At 40.2% G+C, this 18,520-nt stretch overlaps 1 protein-coding gene and 1 long non-coding RNA gene across 3 annotated transcripts in view; one reads left to right on the top strand and one right to left on the bottom strand.

Moving 5' to 3' along the window:
- F13A1 (coagulation factor XIII A chain) overlaps positions 1–18,520 on the bottom strand; it is a 274,594-nt gene that overhangs the window by 133,936 nt on the left and 122,138 nt on the right. The gene's annotated exons all lie outside the window — the stretch shown is intronic.
- LOC115085051 overlaps positions 12,241–18,520 on the top strand; it is a 56,674-nt gene continuing 50,394 nt past the window's right edge. Inside the window, exon 1 of the long non-coding RNA XR_003854699.1 lies at positions 12,241–12,353. This is a non-coding gene — a long non-coding RNA (uncharacterized LOC115085051). The remainder of the gene's footprint in view (positions 12,354–18,520) is intronic.

Genomic DNA, 18,520 nt, shown 5'->3' on the forward strand with positions numbered 1-18,520 from the left:
AAAGTAGAAAATATAGCAGGAAAAACCCCAAGGCACACTTAAAGGGACAATGCAGAATAAAGATTAGCTTCAACACACCAAGGCACCATAAAAGGTGAAAAGCAGCTCTCCACAATGGCAAGAACACCTCAAGGTGTACAGTCCAGGATATGACAGAAAGGCAGAATGGCAGAAAGAACCATAGGGGAAGATTTTAAAAGGTGCACGCGGGCGTATATGCGCGCGAGCTACCCGGCGCGCACACATGTACACCCAATTTTATAACTTGCACGCGCATGCACGCGCAAGTTATAAAATTGGGGGTCAGCGCGCACAAGGGGGTGCACAATTGTGCACCTTGCATGCATCAAGTCCGCACCGAGCCATGCTGCCTTCCCCGTTCCCTACCCCCCACCCCAGCTTCCCTTCCCCTACCTCCCCCACCCTTTCCCCCCTACCTTTTTCTTTTTTTTTTTCTTGTTTCAAAACTTACTTTAGCCCTGGGGCTGAAGTAAGTTGCGCACGCCAGCCGACTACCAGCGCGCGATCCCCAGCACAGTGGCAATTGGCCGCTGTGCCAGGAGCCTCTGACCCCTTCCTGCCCCCTTCCTGCCACTTTAGTAAAGCCTCGGGACTTACTTGTGACCTGGGACTTTACGCGGGTCACCGGGCCTTTTGAAAATAGGCCCGGCGCACGTAAGTCCGTTTACATGCGTAAATCCTCCAGATTTACATGCGTAATCATTTGAAAATCTGGCCCGTAAGGTGCAAAGTTTGGATATTACAGAAAGACTGAGTGGCAGAAAGTCCTACAAGATGTAGCATGAAGGGTATAGCAGCAAGGCAGAGTAGCATGGGAGATGTCTTTCTTCCTGTTGAAGCACAAAGCACTTGTCAGATTTAATACAAGAGAATGATCTGTCATCAATATCATTTCCGTGACATAAGATTTTATTACATTTCCTACTTGAAATTGATCTTACTGCTCGGTAGTTTCTTATGAAATTTGCTTTCTGATTGATTCTTTTGTTACAACATGTAAATGAGAACATAAGAACATAAGAAAATGCCATACTGGGTCAGACCAAGGGTCCATCAAACCCAGCATCCTGTTTCCAACAGTGGCCAATCCAGGCCATAAGAACCTGGCAAGTACCCAAAAACTAAGTCAATTCCATGTAACCATTGCTAATGGCAGTGGCTATTCTCTAAGTGAACTTAATAGCAGGTAATGGACTTCTCCTCCAAGAACTTATCCAATCCTTTTTTAAACACAGCTATACTAACTGCACTAACCACATCCTCTGGCAACAAATTCCAGAGTTTAATTGTGCGTTGAGTAAAAAAGAACTTTCTCCGATTAGTTTTAAATGTGCCCCATGCTAACTTCATGGAGTGCCCCCTAGTCTTTCTACTATCCGAAAGAGTAAATAACCGATTCACATCTACCCATTCTAGACCTCTCATGATTTTAAACACCTCTATCATATCCCCACTCAGTCGTCTCTTCTCCAAGCTGAAAAGTCCTAACCTCTTTAGTCTTTCCTCATAGGGGAGTTGTTCCATTCCCCTTATCATTTTGGTAGCCCTTCTCTGTACCTTCTCCATCGCAATTATATCTTTTTTGAGATGCGGCGACCAGAATTGTACACAGTATTCAAGGTGCGGTCTCACCATGGAGCGATACAGAGGCATTATGACATTTTCCGTTTTATTCATCATTCCTTTTCTAATAATTCCCAACATTCTGTTTGCTTTTTTGACTGCTGCAGCACACTGCACCGACGATTTCAATGTGTTATCCACTATGACACCTAGATCTCTTTCTCATCAGAGTGGCTTTCTTGGTAATTTGTGAGGTTTGCTTTATTAAAAAAAATAAAGCCTTTCCCATATTCTGTAGCTAAAAATAGTCTCTTCCCTTTGTTGATTTTCTGATGTTACATCAATTTTCTCTTCCTACTGAAACCTTTATCACATTCAGAATATGTGAAAAGTCTCTGCTGTGTATCTTTTCTTTTATGCCTGCATTTCTTCTTTTTGACTGAGGAATTTTGGGAACAATACACCCCCGTATAACCAAGAAAGAAGAAGGGTGGGAGAAGTTTGCTGGGATTCTACAGATATACAACAAAACAATAGAGATGTGCAATCGTTTAGGATGAATTAGGCAATTTCAACTAAATTTCCTAATTTGTCCTGGTTCGAGGAACCCGAAAACCGAACCAAATTTTTCTGAAATTTCAGGAAAATTCAATTTTCGGGTTAGTGCCACTAACGTTAAAATGTTAGCTTGCACTAACGGGAGTTAGCACACACTAACAGGAAGTTAGCACGCACTATGAAATTTCTCACGGCAGGCCGAAAACGAAGCCTGAACCGAAAGGTTCAGGCTTTGCACATCTCTACAAAACAGTAAGGTAGAGAACCACAAAGAGGGTAGGAGGAGATACTTGTATTTTTTATTTTTTCATTTTTTTTCAGTTGAAAAAACACCCAGTGTAACCAACAAACAAACAGGGTGGGAGAATTAGGCTGAGACTGTAAAGGGGTACAACAAAATGAAGAACCATAAAATAGATGAGGTGGAGGAGAAACTTTTATTTTTATTTTTCACATGTTTGTTTTTTCTGGGGACAAAACACTCCAGTATAACCAAGAAACAAATACACAGGGTGAGAGAACTAGGCTGAGATCCAAAAAGCAAACAACACAGAGGTACATAATAGGCATGGCAGGTAGGTAGGCAGAGTGGTAGCAGCAAGATCCCTAAGGTTGTACATCTGGGGCATGGCAGATAGGCATGTGCAGTAAGAATCCTGAGGTATTACATAAGGGGTATTGCAAGTAGGCAGATCAGTAGCAGCAAGATCCCTAAGGTGGTCTCAAGGGCATGACAGATAGGCATGTGGCTGCAAGACCCCTATGGTTGTATATAAGGGGCATGGCAAGTAGGCATGTGGCAGTAAGATGTCTTAGGTGGTAAATCTTGGATATGGTAGGTTGGCAGTGTAGTAGCAGCAAGATTCCTATTGTGGTACCTCTGGGGTAAGGCAGATAAAGTGGTAGCATCAACACTCCTAAGATGTTAAACAAGTGTCATGACAAGTAGGCAAAGCAGTAGCAGCAAGACCCCTAAGATGGTACATCTGGGGCATGGTAGATAGGCAGAGCAGTAACAGCAAGACCACTTAGGTGGTACATCTGAGGTAGCAGTAGCATGAACACCCCTAAGGTTGTACATAAGTGACATGGCAGGTAGGTAGAGTGGTAGCAGCAAGACCCCTAAGGTGGGACATAAGGGTCATGGCAGGAAGGCATGTGACAGAAAGACCCCTAAGATAGTATATTTTGGGGTATGGCAATTAGGCAGAGCAGTAGCAGAAGGATCGCTAAGGTGATATAAAAGGGGCATGAAAGGTAGGCATGTGGCAGCAAGATCCCTAAGTGGTATATAAGGGGCATGGCAGGTAGGCTCATAGCAGCAAGATGCCCAAGATGGTAAATCTTGGACATGGCAGTTAGACAGAGTTGTAGCAGCAATACCCCTAAGATGGTACATCTGAGGCATAGTTAGGCAGAGCAGTAGCAGCAAGACCCCTTAGGTGGTACACCTTGAGCATGATAGATAGGCAGAGTGGCAATAACAAGACCCCTAAGATGGTAGATCTGGGGCATGGCAGTTTGGCAGAGTGGCCTAATTATGATATTATTTTGCTTAATTATGATGTTATTTTCCTGTTTATCATTTATTGGAGCACTGGACATTTCTGTTTCAATTTCACACTTATAGTTCTTTCAGTCATCTTGCCACTCGCATGGGAATTCTGGAAACCCAAGCAAAGGCAGATTAATTTTCAAAAAGACCAGCTTTTCCATGAACTTTGGCACCAACCGTGAATGATAAGGGCTCACAATATCCCCTTTCATTGAGAAGACAATTTAACTGAGCACGCTGGTTTGTGGGCAGGAAAGATAGTACTGAGCCATTTTGGTTAGGTCTAGCCAGATAGCTGACTTATGTGCCCAATCTTTCAGTGCATCTATAGGGGTGTTTTGAGAAGGTTTTCTATGAAGCCAGATTAGTATGGTGGTAGTAAAGAAAAAGATAATTCCAACACATTGAGATTACACTGATTAGACTTGTAAAAATATCCAAGGGACATAACCAAGGCTGTTGAAATGCAATTTACAAGAAATCTTTTGACTTATAAGAATCCAGTCTTAGCATATATGAGATAAAATTATGCCGATCAAGTAGGAAAATGTTGTGTTAACTAAGTAGCTAACTCATTGGTGTGTGAGTTAGAGGTGGTGACCTAACTATTGTATGAATAGCAATCTGAGAGACTGTTCCTGCTTTTGCTTTGTAGATAAATTACACTCTCCTCCTGAGAAAACTTAGTTTTAAATAAAGATATTTCTTCCTTGTTAGTTTATCGGTATTACGTCTTTTTTTAGCCCACAACATTTTTTGGTGACCCAGATGAGACATAGAGCAAGAAGGGGAGGGGGGGAGGGGAGTAATGTAGCATCCCAGTTCATGAATAAAGGTTCATTCCTTGCCTTGCTTTCTTTGTTAGGAGAACCCCTTGTTTCCACCCTTTCCCCTAAGTAATTGGGCATTTGCAGCATACCAGCAGCTGAGAGAAATTTCTATTCTATTTGGTTTTAGGTTTTGTTCGATGTTTGTGCTTATTAAGAGTAGAGTGACCTTGAGAAATATATAGAGCATGTGAGTTCCATTGCCTGGTTGCAGTTTGTTATAGTTACCTTTAGACATTACCTCAAGAAGACTCCCCTGAGACTGGTAACAGGGACTAGTATTTGATTAAGGGAGCCTAGGCACAATGTTGTGTGAGACTGCAGATGATACTAGTGTAGAGGATGTCCAGACAGAGAATTAATGCTACTACTTGACAGTTTGCCTGTAGTGAACAAGGAATCATAGGAATACTTGTGTGCTGTGTGTGTTTGTGTATAGTGCTTCTACAAATCTGGGTAATGCATATTTGACACTATTTATCAGCATGTGAATGAATGAACTCTCACCCAGGAAAAAGATCTAGGCATCATAATGGATAATACTTTAAAATCGTCAGCTCAGTGTGCTGCAGCAGTCAAAAAAGCAAATAGAATGTTAGGAATTATTAGGAAGGGAATGGTTAATAGAACGGAAAATGTCATAATGCCTCTATATCGCTCCATGGTGAGACCACACCTTGAATACTGTGTACAATTCTGGTCGCCGCATCTCAAAAAAGATATAGTTGTGATGGAGAAGGTACAGAGAAGGGCAACCAAAATGATAAAGGGGATGGAACAGCTTCCCTATGAGGAAAGGCTGAAGAGATTAGGGCTGTTCAGCTTGGAGAAGAGACGGCTGAGGGGGGATATGATAGAGGTCTTTAAGATCATGAGAGGTCTTGAACGAGTAGATGTGACTCGGTTATTTTCACTTTCGAATAATAGAAGGACTAGGGGGCATTCCATGAAGTTAGCAAGTAGCACATTTAAGACTAATCGGAGAAAATTCTTTTTCACTCAACGCACAATAAAGCTCTGGAATTTGTTGCCAGAAGATGTGGTTAGTGCAGTTAGTGTAGCTGGGTTCAAAAAAGGTTTGGATAAGTTCTTGGAGGAGAAGTCCATTAATGGCTATTAATCAATTTTACTTAGGGAATAGCCACTGCTATTAATTGCATCAGTAGCATGGGATCTTCTTAGTGTTTGGGTAATTGCCAGGTTCTTGTGGCCTGGTTTGGCCTCTGTTGGAAACAGGATGCTGGGCTTGATGGACCCTTGGTCTGACCCAGCATGGCAATTTCTTATGTTCTTATGTTCTAATAGCACGATTCAGCTGAAAAGTAAGATTGATACAAGGAAAATCAGGGATTGGAGTAATAAACAATTGAGACCCAAAGCTTGGCCAGCTGATGGGACATTTGATACTGATAAGATTACCAAGGTTATGAGAGATTTATCCATTTATGACCATAAGGAGAAGGGCACAACTGCTAAATGTATTACAGATGTTTCTTGATGAGGGTTTAAAACAGAAACAGTACACATGATTAAGTATTTACAGCATGAACTAAAGGAATTTCTGAGAAATGATCCAGAATCGGTACATGTAGGTGATCTTGCATTATAAATTAGCCCATGTATTAAAGCAAATATGGCCCAAGCACTGATTACCTATACTTCTGCTAAATGGGAGGACTATGTGTGCATTGTAGTACATACTGAATATGTTGTTGGTATCACAGAGAAAAAAAAGAGAAGGTGGTAGCCCTGTCCATTTCACCTCCCCTCCTAGAGATAGTCCTGCAGGGAATCAAGAGAGTAGAGGCAGGGGTAAAAGAGTTAGAGCCCCCCCTAAGCAGCTATTGCCACTACTGTGAGAAACAGGGTTATAAGCAATTAGAATGCAGAAAGAGCGAGGCAGATATGAATACAAACTGGAGGCCAGGACTCTGAAGCACTGCTTCCTGTTCACTGCTTAGCAAGCTGAAAAAATAAATCCATTTCAGATTTTTGCTCTGTCTCTGTTTTTGGGGGGTAATTTTCAAAGGAGTTACGGGCATAAATGTAACATAGCAATTTTCAAAAACAACTTGCGTAAAGTGCAGTTACACAAGTAAATCCTATGGACAATTCAATGGCATATACTGTAGCAAGTTTTAAAAGTCCACTTGCTCGAGTAACACCCAGTTTTTTAAAATCAGGCCCTTTATCTTTTGAGATTATTTCTCCTCTGTTTGACAATTTTTTCCCAGCCTTTATCTAAACAAATGCATTCTCTTACAAAGAAAACGTGAAAAATAAAATAACGTTATGTACAAGAAAAATGAAACCACAGAGAATATTTGATGGCTTTAGTTCGTGCATTCATAGTTTTGTACTTTATTTTGCTTTATTTTTAGGGAGAACACAATTTTTATTTACATAATAAAGCAAATAGCTAATTTTGTTATTACTGTTATACATTGTTTAAGAAAGTCTATTTATATAAAATGCAAATATTATTTTGAAGAAATTTAAATATTTTGAGATGTGCAACCATGACCTGAATGCATTTTGGCACAAAGTAAATTTTGCGGTTTAACTTTTCTTTTTCCCCAAATTATTTTCATTATACTGCTTCTAATTAGTGAAATTAATGCATGTGTGTGTGTAAACCTCAAGTTTTAGGCCTAATTTACTAAGGCTTTTCTCCTATTTTTTGTCTATGGGAAAAATGCTTAGTAAATGAGACCCTTAGCTTGATAAGCATAATTGACTGCGTTCATTTAAGTGATGTAAATCATTGCAACTGTATATATATGAGTATATACTTGCTTACCTGCTTGTTTTGTTAACAATTAGAATCCTATTTTGATTTAATAAGCTAATTTTAAAGTAAAATAAGAGTTAATGCTGCTCACTTATTGTTCAAATTAGATATTTAGATGGTAACTTTCAAACCAGTGTGTGGGAGCAAATGTGTGCGTGTTTGTTGGCCCGTGCCCAGGGACATGCCTATTTTATAACATGCACAAATACACAAAGAGAGAACCTACTATATATTATAATCATATCGTGCAAAACATCTTTTTTATTGTTCATGTAAAAGCATGATTCTCACTAGATAAAGTTAAAACTGACTAATCACATTCACTCACTCCATACACACCATTAAAAGAAAAACATCAAAACAATGTGACACACTAAATTTTACAATGTAACATACAATGTAACATAGTATAACATAGTATCTTCTTCTCACCCAATTTTTCTCTAATTTGGAGTATTCCCACAATGCACCACAAATTTTTCACAGTACACCATCAGTTCTTATATCATTGTTTCAAACAATGTAAGTTTATACATCCTTGTTTTCTTATATTATTTTATTTTATATGGGGATAACTCAATCCTATTACTTCACAATAGGTTGTATAATTATTACATTCAATAAAACACTATGTACTGAAACCGTCCCGTTTCTTCATAGGGATTAAGTGACCTTCACTCTTCAACATACACTATATCTTCAATCCGTCCCGTTTCTCCACAGGGACTAGATTCACCTTCACTCTTCAAACTGCGCTATGTCCAACAACAGCGCCTTGTTTCACCCCCGCCGGGGCTTCATCAAGGACTCATCAAAACAAACAGATAGCATAATTTTCTATATCTTTACAAGACTCACTCCCACACAGGGTTATCAAGACTTAGGGCCTCATTTTCCAAGGAGTTACCGTGCGCGATAAATTCGCAAATCGCGATAACAGCCGTTAACGCGATTTGTGAATGCAAAATTTGGTATTCAGGGGGGCGGAGCATATGTAAAGTAGGACACAGTTATCGTGTGTGGCAAAACAGCCACAGTGTTAGCGCGGCTCCTAGCTACAACCCTTTCATTTGCGTTACATACTGCACTAGAGGGCAGTACAGGTTTATCACGGTGCATGACATTGCTGAACAGCCTATTTCAGGGAGAGAGAGAGAGAGAGAGAGAGAGAGAGATTGATTTCCTATAATGCCTATGCCCTAGACAAGTATTTGTATCCCTATGGGAGGGCCACCTAGTAACTCGAGGTGGGGATTAGGTATGAGCGTAGGGGGTTGGGGGCCACTTTCGCATTCAACATGAGACCTACGGAAAGAACAGTGGTCTCTAGTGAAGATTTGCTGGCCGTCGGAGTGAGGACACTCACTCCAAGAAAAGATTTGGGCAACGTTCTCTCAACCTAGCTTGATGGAACATCAAGCTAGGTTGAGAGAAAAGACATCGCCACCTATCCCATGACTTTTTACTTTTCCTAGAAGCCCTCATGAGGAACTTTATCAAACACCTTCTGAAAATCCAAGTACACTACATCTACGGGTTCACCTTTATCCACATGTTTATTAACTCCTTCGAAAAAGTGAAGCAGATTTGTGAGGCAAGACTTGCCTTGGGTAAAGCCATGCTGACTTTGTTCCATTAAACCATGTCTTTCTATGTGTTCTGTGATTTTGATGCTTAGAACACTTTCCACTATTTTTCCTGGCACTGAAGTCAGGCTAACCGGTCTGTAGTTTCCCGGATCGCCCCTGGAGCCCTTTTTAAATATTGGAGTTATATTAGCTATCCTCTAGTCTTCAGGTACAATGGATGATTTTAATGATAGGTTACAAATTTTTAATAATAGGTCTGAAATTTCATTTACTACTCTTCAGTTTATCAAGAAGAGAGAAGGACATGCTGGATGGCTCTGTCTCAGCTGAAAGAGATCTGCTAACCTCTATAGGGATCCTGGCAGTGTCTCCTGCTTAGTTTGGGCAGCTAAGTATAATGACCCTTTGGGAATCATCACAAAGTGTCCTTAATTCTAAATTAATTTTTGAGCTACGATAGGAAAGGTAATAGAAGGAGGGATGCATCTCCTCTACCGAGGTACCTGGAATGGCCTGCCTGCTAGAGATATATAAGCTGCTGTTTCATTACAAGATGTGGCAATCTTTAGTTAGCAGCTAGAGGAGAAGGAATGTATTTTGAGTTAAAGTTTTTTTCCCTTGTTTAGTGTCTAAGCCTCACATCTTATAATACTTCCTGGACTAGGAAGGAGGCAAATGCTCCACTGGCATTGGCCTCAGGGGTTGTTTATGGGCTTTTGGACTCAGTTTTGGGGATTTTCTTCTGTGAGACCCCTGGTACTCCTGGCACCCCTGGTTGGTGGATTTTGAGGAGTCCCTGGCTAGGTTAGATTAAGAGGTAGGAAAGATTCCACTGCCCTCTATCCCCACACAAAGTGGGCTGAAACAGAGGTGACTCGATGCAGAAGGATTTCTTCTTTTGACTTTCTGTCTTGTGTTTTGAGGGGAAGGTTGTGATCACCCTTCCTGCTCTGAGAGGAGAAGATCAGGAGAACTGCTAGCCTCTGCTGCCTGGAACATTTCATCTAATAGATCTTGTAAATCATCTTGAAAGAAAGAACTGAATAAGAACCAGTTTTGATATGTCTGAGGACTCCCATTAAAAGTCTTCACCCTGGGGAAAGGTAAAATTAGGAAACCGTGCAAAGACTGAGACCTCTTCTTTTGAAATGTCTGTATTTTTGGAAAGATATTTTTTTTCCACTCATCTAAGCTAGCCCTGTCCACCTAGGAAGCCTTGATTGTCCATGCCCTGGATGGAAAGTGTTTTCCTAACCCAGATGCTGAGAGACCCTTGCACAGACAGAGAAAAGATTGGAGACCTGTGATTTCCTTCTGTTATGCCAAGAATTGATATGAACTGTGCCACTTTGCCAATTAAGAACTTTTTGCAATAAAGAATTAGTTTGGACACAGCCTGAGCTTTCAGAGTATTTTGGTGGAACTCACATTTATTAATGGTGAAATTGAATGGATACCTCCCCAGGACAGTAAACTTGAGAGTCACCCTTGCCACCCTTGGCCTTGGAGGATTTATTCCTCAGCCCCCCCCCCCTTTCCCCAATGGCCCAATGGAAAAGAGCCTTCCCCCTGGGTCCTAGACTGTGTTAGGAGTGGGAGAAAGAATGAAGAAGTGGCCCCGGGACTTCATGTGTCCCCACCCTCTAGACTTACAAACCAGAAAATGGATTAAATAAGATAGACAGTTCAAGCTGAGCTGCAAAAGGAATTGCTGAGGGCCTGCAGTGGCTTGCCGGAAACTGCTGCTTGATGGCTGTATTTCTGGACAGGACAGCTAGGAAAAGCCTCATGGAGTGAAGATCAAAAAGCTATCCAGTAGTCTTTGGGAGTGTGAGAATTCTTCTGAATCACACACATTTAATTTAATTTATTTATTTAAAGTATTTATATACCATCTTACCAATACAAAGTTGACAAAAACAGTTTACAATATTAAAAGTGAAAATAAAAATAAAATAAACTCATAATATATCAAAGTCCTTTCCAAATATTAACTATCGATGGTAAAGTAAAATAAAAACATAGAAAAAAAAAATACAATCAATTCATGATCAACAAAAATAATAAAACTTTTAAGAACTATATAAAAAATATCAAAGCTATAATTAATTATTAATTTAATAAAAACTAGAACAGATTGAAATCAAGATGTAGAAATCCTATCTAAAAACTTTTAGGTATGATACCAATGTTAGAGGTTGCCATATCTTATAATTTGCTGTCTACTGCGTAAGTCCACTATTTCCGAAGGCTTCTGTAAAAAGATATGTTTTTATTGCTTTCTTGAAGTCATTCCTACTTACCGTTTGCCTTAAAGAATTGGACAAGGAGTTCTACAAAATAGGACCTGCCACTGAGAAGGCTCTTTGTCTAGTAACATTTAAACTGGCCATTCTTACAGACGATATCTCTAATAAATTTTTTGTGGCGGATCTAAGCTCTCTTGATGGTTTATATTCCCGTAAAGTTGTACATAACCAAATAGAATCTGTGTTATTTAATAAGGAGTGTATTATCATTGCAATCTTACACCGAATTCTGTATTGGACTGGCAACCAATGCAGTTTGTGCAAAATAGGCGAGATATGGTGCTTCATGGCAGTGCCGGTAAGAACCCTTGCAGTTGAGTTTTGAATTAACTGCAATGGTTTGAGACAATTTCAGGTAGACCCAAGTATAGACCATTACAATAGTCTAAACCTGAAAATATAAATGCTTGAAGCATTAATTGGTAATCCCAAAAGAAAAGTAATGGATGTAGTCGTTTTAAAATATGTAATTTGAAGAAATAATTTTTAACTATTTTTGAGATGTGCTGGGTTAATGATAAATTAAATTAGAATCCATCAAAACTCCTAGGTTCCGTGCTAGTTTGGTAATTGCAATGGTTTCCTTGCCTAAGATAATATGTGCAAGAGGTGCGTTACTGGGATTTTCTATATAACTAAGAAACACTATTTCAGTTTTTTTGTATTCAATGTTAAGTGGTTATGAGCAAGCCATTGATCTATTGTTTTAACATATAGCTGAATTAAAGAGAAAGTGTCAGACCAGGATGATGGAATGAATATTTGTATATCATCTGCGTAGATTTTAAATTCCACATTTAGTGATGATAGTATTTGACAAAGTGGTAATAGGTAATAGGAGGATGGACTTTGGGCACCAGGTTCTGTGCTGGTTTCTGAGCTACTGTTACACTATTGTGAAATTCACCTCTATTTAAAAGATAGTTATTCATCTGTAGTACCTGTAAGCCTGTATATCTAGTTCTGTATTATTTAACTGTTAACCTTTGAATCCCCATCCCTTGCGTGTGGAAGAGGCATCTTCTCTTCTTCATCCCAGTTGAACCAGCACAGTGCTTCAATATTATCTGTCAGTCTCAGAAAGTCAAGGACACGTCACCTGCCTGCTAATGCCTGTGGATTAAGATACATCTGTGGAGGGTTAGTAAACAATTATTATTTGTTTGTACCTGAGTAATATTAGGTCCAGTAATTAGTGTGGTTATATACCCTTGAGTGATATACGAGTGATGTAATGGTATATCAGGCTTTGGTACTAGTAAATACAAATATATATAATATCCATGATTGATTATTCTAAGTGCAGAATGTTACTCTAAAACTGTTTGTACTGATCATGGATGTTTGCACTTGTATATGGGTTTATCCTTTCTATGCACAGTTTCTAATGTAGTCCTGGTTCCTGCAATAATAAAAGCAATGTTTTATTTCAGTGTGTTTGGTGGTTCACAGGAACAGTTCCCCCCAGAAGTCTATTCACGGAGAGGGCATCCATCACTATACAGGCCATACCCCCGGGTGGGGCAATACCAGACTTGTCAACTGGATACCAAGGAGATAGTTGAGAACCATTGTTCTATGGCTTTATACAATAAAGCTTTTTGCCATAAATCCAGAATGGGAAAAAGTCCTATTTGAATACAGTCCTATATGCCATTTACATATGCCTACCTGTTGGAAGCCTCAGGCTTTTAAAGAGTTCAAAAGTTCAGAATGCTTGATTAAATATTGACCCCTGCCCTAGTATAAACTTCTCATAATCAAACATTTTCACACAAATGTTTAAATTACTAGAATGAAAGGAACAGATGCATGCACACATTCATACTCAAGAGGATTTTATCCAGTCTGTACCTATACCCAGTTTAAGAACAAGACTAGATACTCAGCACATTGAGTCTAGAACACTGCTGTTGTTCTTTTTATCAGTTAAGCAGTTAATGAAAATTAAAAAGGAAGTTTAAAAAAAAAAAAGAAAAAAGAACATGACTAGACCCATTATGGTGAAGTCCATTAATGTCTCAAAAATGTAGGAAGAAAGAAAATAAAATGCAAACAATTTTTTTCCCCCAGGTAAGATTATAAACTATGTACAAGTTTGCTGATGAATCACTAAATTGATGGCCATTAACAAGCAATGGGGCTCTGTCTGGCAATCTTAACATCAGTTAAGATTCTATAAAACACATTTACCATGACAAACTATTCAATTATGTTAATGCATGGTAGTTACACTGTTGTCAAATAAATCACAATTCTCATTTAAAAGATTTTGTCTGGATTAAAAATGGTTTTCTAATTAGGCAACTGGCTACAAACAAACTCTGAAAAAGGACAAGGTAAATCTGTTGTGACAAAAGTAGGGGTTTAACCAGGTCTGTATATCACATGTAAGAGCTTTGCCCTTTTTGACACTTGCAAGCTAAGATGAAAGTGGAATGCTGCCGCCACTGCACCAGTTCTCAATCGTCTACTTTCTCCCCTCCAGTTAGTAAGTGAACCAGTTCTCCTGACCTTGCTGGTTGGATATTGATCTCACAGAAGACTCTGACATGTACTATAAACATAAATTATAACAATAGATAAGGACCTCAAGCTCATCCAGTCTGTCTAATTCGCTTCCTGGCATAGACTCCAGTTAATCTCTGTTTTTCCTTGTTATATAAATTATTATCCTCTGTACTTTTCCCCTGCCCTCTTGAATTCTATTTCCATTTTTGCCTCCACTGGAAGGCCATTCCATGCACTTTCCTTTGCTTTTTTTTTTTTTTATTTGTTTGAGATTTGCCAAAAAGTCAGGAATGCTTGTTTTACAAAGAGAAGGCAAATGAGGAAAACAGGGAAAAGGATAAACACTGCCAATTAAGCAGGCTAAGAAAGAATTTGAAAGAATCTTTCCATAGAGGTAAAAACAAGTAATAACATTTTCAAGTACATTAGAAGCAAAAATCTGGTGAGGCTGTCAGTTGGGCCACTAGGTGACCAAGGGATAAAAGGGTGCTCAGGATGGACAAGGAAATAGCAGAAAAACTACTCACATCAGAAACATTTTTGATTCTGATAAATCTGAGCGACTAAACAAAATTACTGTGAAATTGGAGGATGTAATAAATCAGATTGATAGACTAAAGAAAAACAAATCACTGGGACCAGATGGTATTCATCCCAGAGTTCTGAAGGAACTCAAGCATTTAAATTGTAGACCTATTTCTGGTGATTTGCAACCTAACATTTAAAATGGTAACAGTACCTGAAGACTAGAGAGTGGACAATGTGACACCAAATTTTAAAAAGAGCTCTGGGTTGATCAGGAAAACTTTAGGCCATTGAACCTGGCACTAATGCTAGGCAAAATAGTAGAAGCTATTAAAAAAAATACTAACTATATAGACAGACATGGTTTAATGGGGAAGTGTCAACATTGCTTTTTAGGGCTGGTGCTAGGTTTTTTGCTGCCCTGTGTGAACAGTTACTATGCTGTCGAACCCCCCCCCCCCCCCAAGATTCATTCAGTCTCTGTCCCAGCCCATCAAATAAAGCTCAGCTCCCTTCTACAATCTATATTTTAAAAAACTGATATGCCCTCATCCCCTCACTTCTGTCACATATGCAGAACACAGACAGAACTTCACCAAAAAGTCAGAAAGTATAAACAAAAATGTGCTGTGAAGAACTAAACTGGAACCCACAAAAAATGATCTCCTCTACATGTAGATCATTGTGGATTGGGGGAGGTAAGGCCGGACAAATTTTGTCTTCCCTCTCTCACACAAGCACAATAACACATTCATTCTGTAACATATTCTTTCTCTCACATACACAAGCTCCTTCTCCCTCACAGATACATTATGTATTAGGGATGTGAATCGTTTTTCAACGATTAAAATTATCGTCCGATAATGTTAATATCGTCTTAAATCGTTATAGAACACGATACAATAGAAATTCTAACGATTTATCGTTAAAAATCGTTAAATCGTGTTAGTGCGCACTAAATCGAGTTAGTGCGCACTAACTCCCCGTTAGTGCGCACTAACTCGATTTAGTGCGCACTAACTGAAAATGATACAAATAAACACTTTCCAGGTCACTGAAGGTCAGTTAGGAATGAATATGTGTTCCTATTGGCTGGCTGCCCTCTTATCTATTGATGTTACCAAGGTTACCACTGAGGTGATGGTTGGGGGGATGGGAAATGGAACTGGAAACTAACGAACACCAACAGAAAATGAAACAAAGTGTTCACACTTCCCAGGTCAGTAAAGGTCACTTAGGAATGAATATGTATGTATGTATTCCTATTGGCTGGCTGTGCTCTTATCTATTGATGATACCAAGGCTAACACTGAGGTAATGGTTGGGGGGATGTGAAATGGAAACAGTTGGAAGCTTGACAAAAAAAGTAATGTAATGATCAGCACTCACGTGACTAGAACTTGTTTGTTTATTATTTTTGTTAGCAGGCACCTGAAATGCTAGTGCATGTTGAATTTGCCAATCACTGTGCATTTTAGAAAGGTGGTCCTGGCTGGAACTGTACACAGTTCAAATATATGTAATTGATTGTTGGTAAGTGTATTTTTTAAGTAGCCACACTGGCACAAGTATGTTTACTTTTCCTCCTACTTAACTCACTAGCTCAGCTTTGTAAGAAGGGCTTCTCTGCTTGTGTGTTGTTTTTGTTTGGTGTGAGGAGAGCAGAAACATCAGATCTTTATTCAATCTACTACAGTCATCTCTTACAGTGCCCTATCCCTATTAATACCAGGAGTGTTGTGATCTTCCTGCACACAGTGCCCTAACCCTGATACCAGTCTGAGACAGCTCCCTCCCTGCATTACTAGTGAGAGGCTGGCTTCACAGACAGGGGGGAGCTGCCTGACCCTCCCTCCTGACTTCCCCCATGTCCCAGCTAGTGAATGGTGTGTGGGTGAGGGGGGGGGGGGAGGATGGTGAAGTCTGAGACAGCTCCCTCCCTGCATTACTAGTGAGAGGCTGGCTTCACAGACAGGGGGGAGCTGCCTGACCCTCACTCCTGACTTCCCCCATGTCCCAGCTAGTGAATGGTGTGTGGGTGAGGGGGGGGGGGGAGGATGGTGAAGTCTGAGACAGCTCCCTCCCTGCATTACTAGTGAGAGGCTGGCTTCACAGACAGGGGGGAGCTGCCTGACCCTCACTCAAGCAGAGAAGCCCTTCTTACAAAGCTGAGCTAGTAAGTAGGAGGAAAAGTAAACATACTTGTGCCAGTGTGGCTACTTAAAAAATACACTTACCAACAATCAATTACATATATTTGAACTGTGTACAGTTCCAGCCAGGACCACCTTTCTAAAATGCACAGTGATTGGCAAATTCAACATGCACGTGTCTGCTAACAAAAATAATAAACAAAGAAGTTCTAGTCACGTGAGTGCTGATCATCACATGTCAAGCTTCCAACTGTTTCCATTTCACATCCCCCCAACCATTACCTCAGTGGTAACCTTGGTAACATCAATAGATAAGAGCACAGCCAGCCAATAGGAATACATATTCATTCCTAAGTGACCTTTACTGACCTGGGAAGTGTGAACACTTTGTTTCATTTTCTGTTGGTGTTCATGAGTTTCCAGTTCCATTTCCCATCCCCCCAACCATCACCTCAGTGGTAACCTTGGTAACATCAATAGATAAGAGGGCTGCCAGCCAATAGGAACACATATTCATTCCTAACTGACCTTCAGTGACCTGGAAAGTGTCTATTTGTATCATTTTGAGTTAGTGCGCACTAACTCGAGTTAGTGCGCACTAATCGGAAAAAACGATTTTTAACGATTTTTCAACGAACTAATCGTGCCAAACACGATTTTCTTCTCCTGCCACACGATTTCTATCGTTAAGACGATATGGAAAACGATTCACATCTCTATTATGTATGCATGTGTGTGTGCCTGTGAGAGCCTATATGTGACACATATAGGCTCTCACAGGCATATAAACATTCACAAACACACACACAAGCACACAGGCTCACAGACACATTCACAGGCACTTAAGCTCTGACACAGACACACACACACATAAGCTCTCACACAAACACACACATAGGCTCTCACACAAACACATAGGCTCCCACACAGACACACACAGGCTCTCTCACTCATGCACACATACAAGGTCACATATATGCATACAGGACCTCCTATTGTCATATTAGGTGCTACTACCCAAGAAAAAGATGTAGGCGTCATAGTGGATAACACATTGAAATCATCGGTTCAGTGTGCTGCGGCAGTCAAAAAAGCAAACAGAATGTTGGGAATTATTAGAGAGGGAATGGTGAATAAAACGGAAAATGTCATAATGCCTCTGTATCGCTCCATGGTGAGACTGCACCTTGAATACTGTGTACAATTCTGGTTGCCGCGTCTCAAAAAAGATATAATTGCGATGGAGAAGGTATAGAGAGGGAATGGAACAGCTCCCCTATGAGGAAAGACTAAAGAGGTTAGGACTTTTCAGTTGGACAAGAGACGGCTGAGGGGGGATATGATAGAGGTGTTTAAAATCATGAGAGGTCTAGAACGGGTAGATGTGAATCGGTTTTTTACTCTTTCAGATAATACAAAGACCAGGGGGCACTCCATGAAGTTAGCATGTGGCACATTTAAAACTAATCGGAGAAAGTTCTTTTTCACTCAACGCACAATTAAACTCTGGAATTTGTTGCCAGAAGGTGTGGTTAGTGCAGTTAGTATAGATGTGTTTAAAAAAGGATTGGATAAGTTCTTGGAGGAGAAGTCCATTACCTGCTATAAATTAAGTTGACTTAGATAATAACCACCGCTATTACTAGTAGTAACATGGAATAGACTTAGTGTTTGGGTACTTGCCAGGTTCTTATGGCCTGGATTGGCCACTGTTGGAAACAGGATGCTAGGCTTGATGGACCCTTGGTCTGACCCAGTATGGCATGTTCTTATGTTCTAATGTTCTTATGTGAGGAGATTTTGAAGGAGTGTGTATGTGTGTGAGAGATTGGGAACTGGTGTGTGTGAAAAAGGAATTGTGTGTATGTGAGGGTGCTTGTTTGTGAGAGAGGGAGCCTGTGAGAGGGGTGTATATGTAAGAAAGAGAGTCTGTGTGAAGGGATATGTGTGTGTGTGTGTGTGAGAGAGAGAGAGAGAGAGAGAGGGAGCCTATGTGTAGGAGGGTGAGCGAGAGAGGGAGCCAGTGTGTGAGAGTGAGACATAGGTAGCCTGTGTGGGTGTGTATGCAAGAGAGAGAGAGAGGGAGCCTGTATGAGGGAGGGGTGTGTGCGAGAGAGA

The sequence above is a fragment of the Rhinatrema bivittatum genome, chromosome 2 (assembly GCF_901001135.1).
Source record: "Rhinatrema bivittatum chromosome 2, aRhiBiv1.1, whole genome shotgun sequence".
NCBI lineage: Eukaryota > Metazoa > Chordata > Amphibia > Gymnophiona > Rhinatrematidae > Rhinatrema > Rhinatrema bivittatum.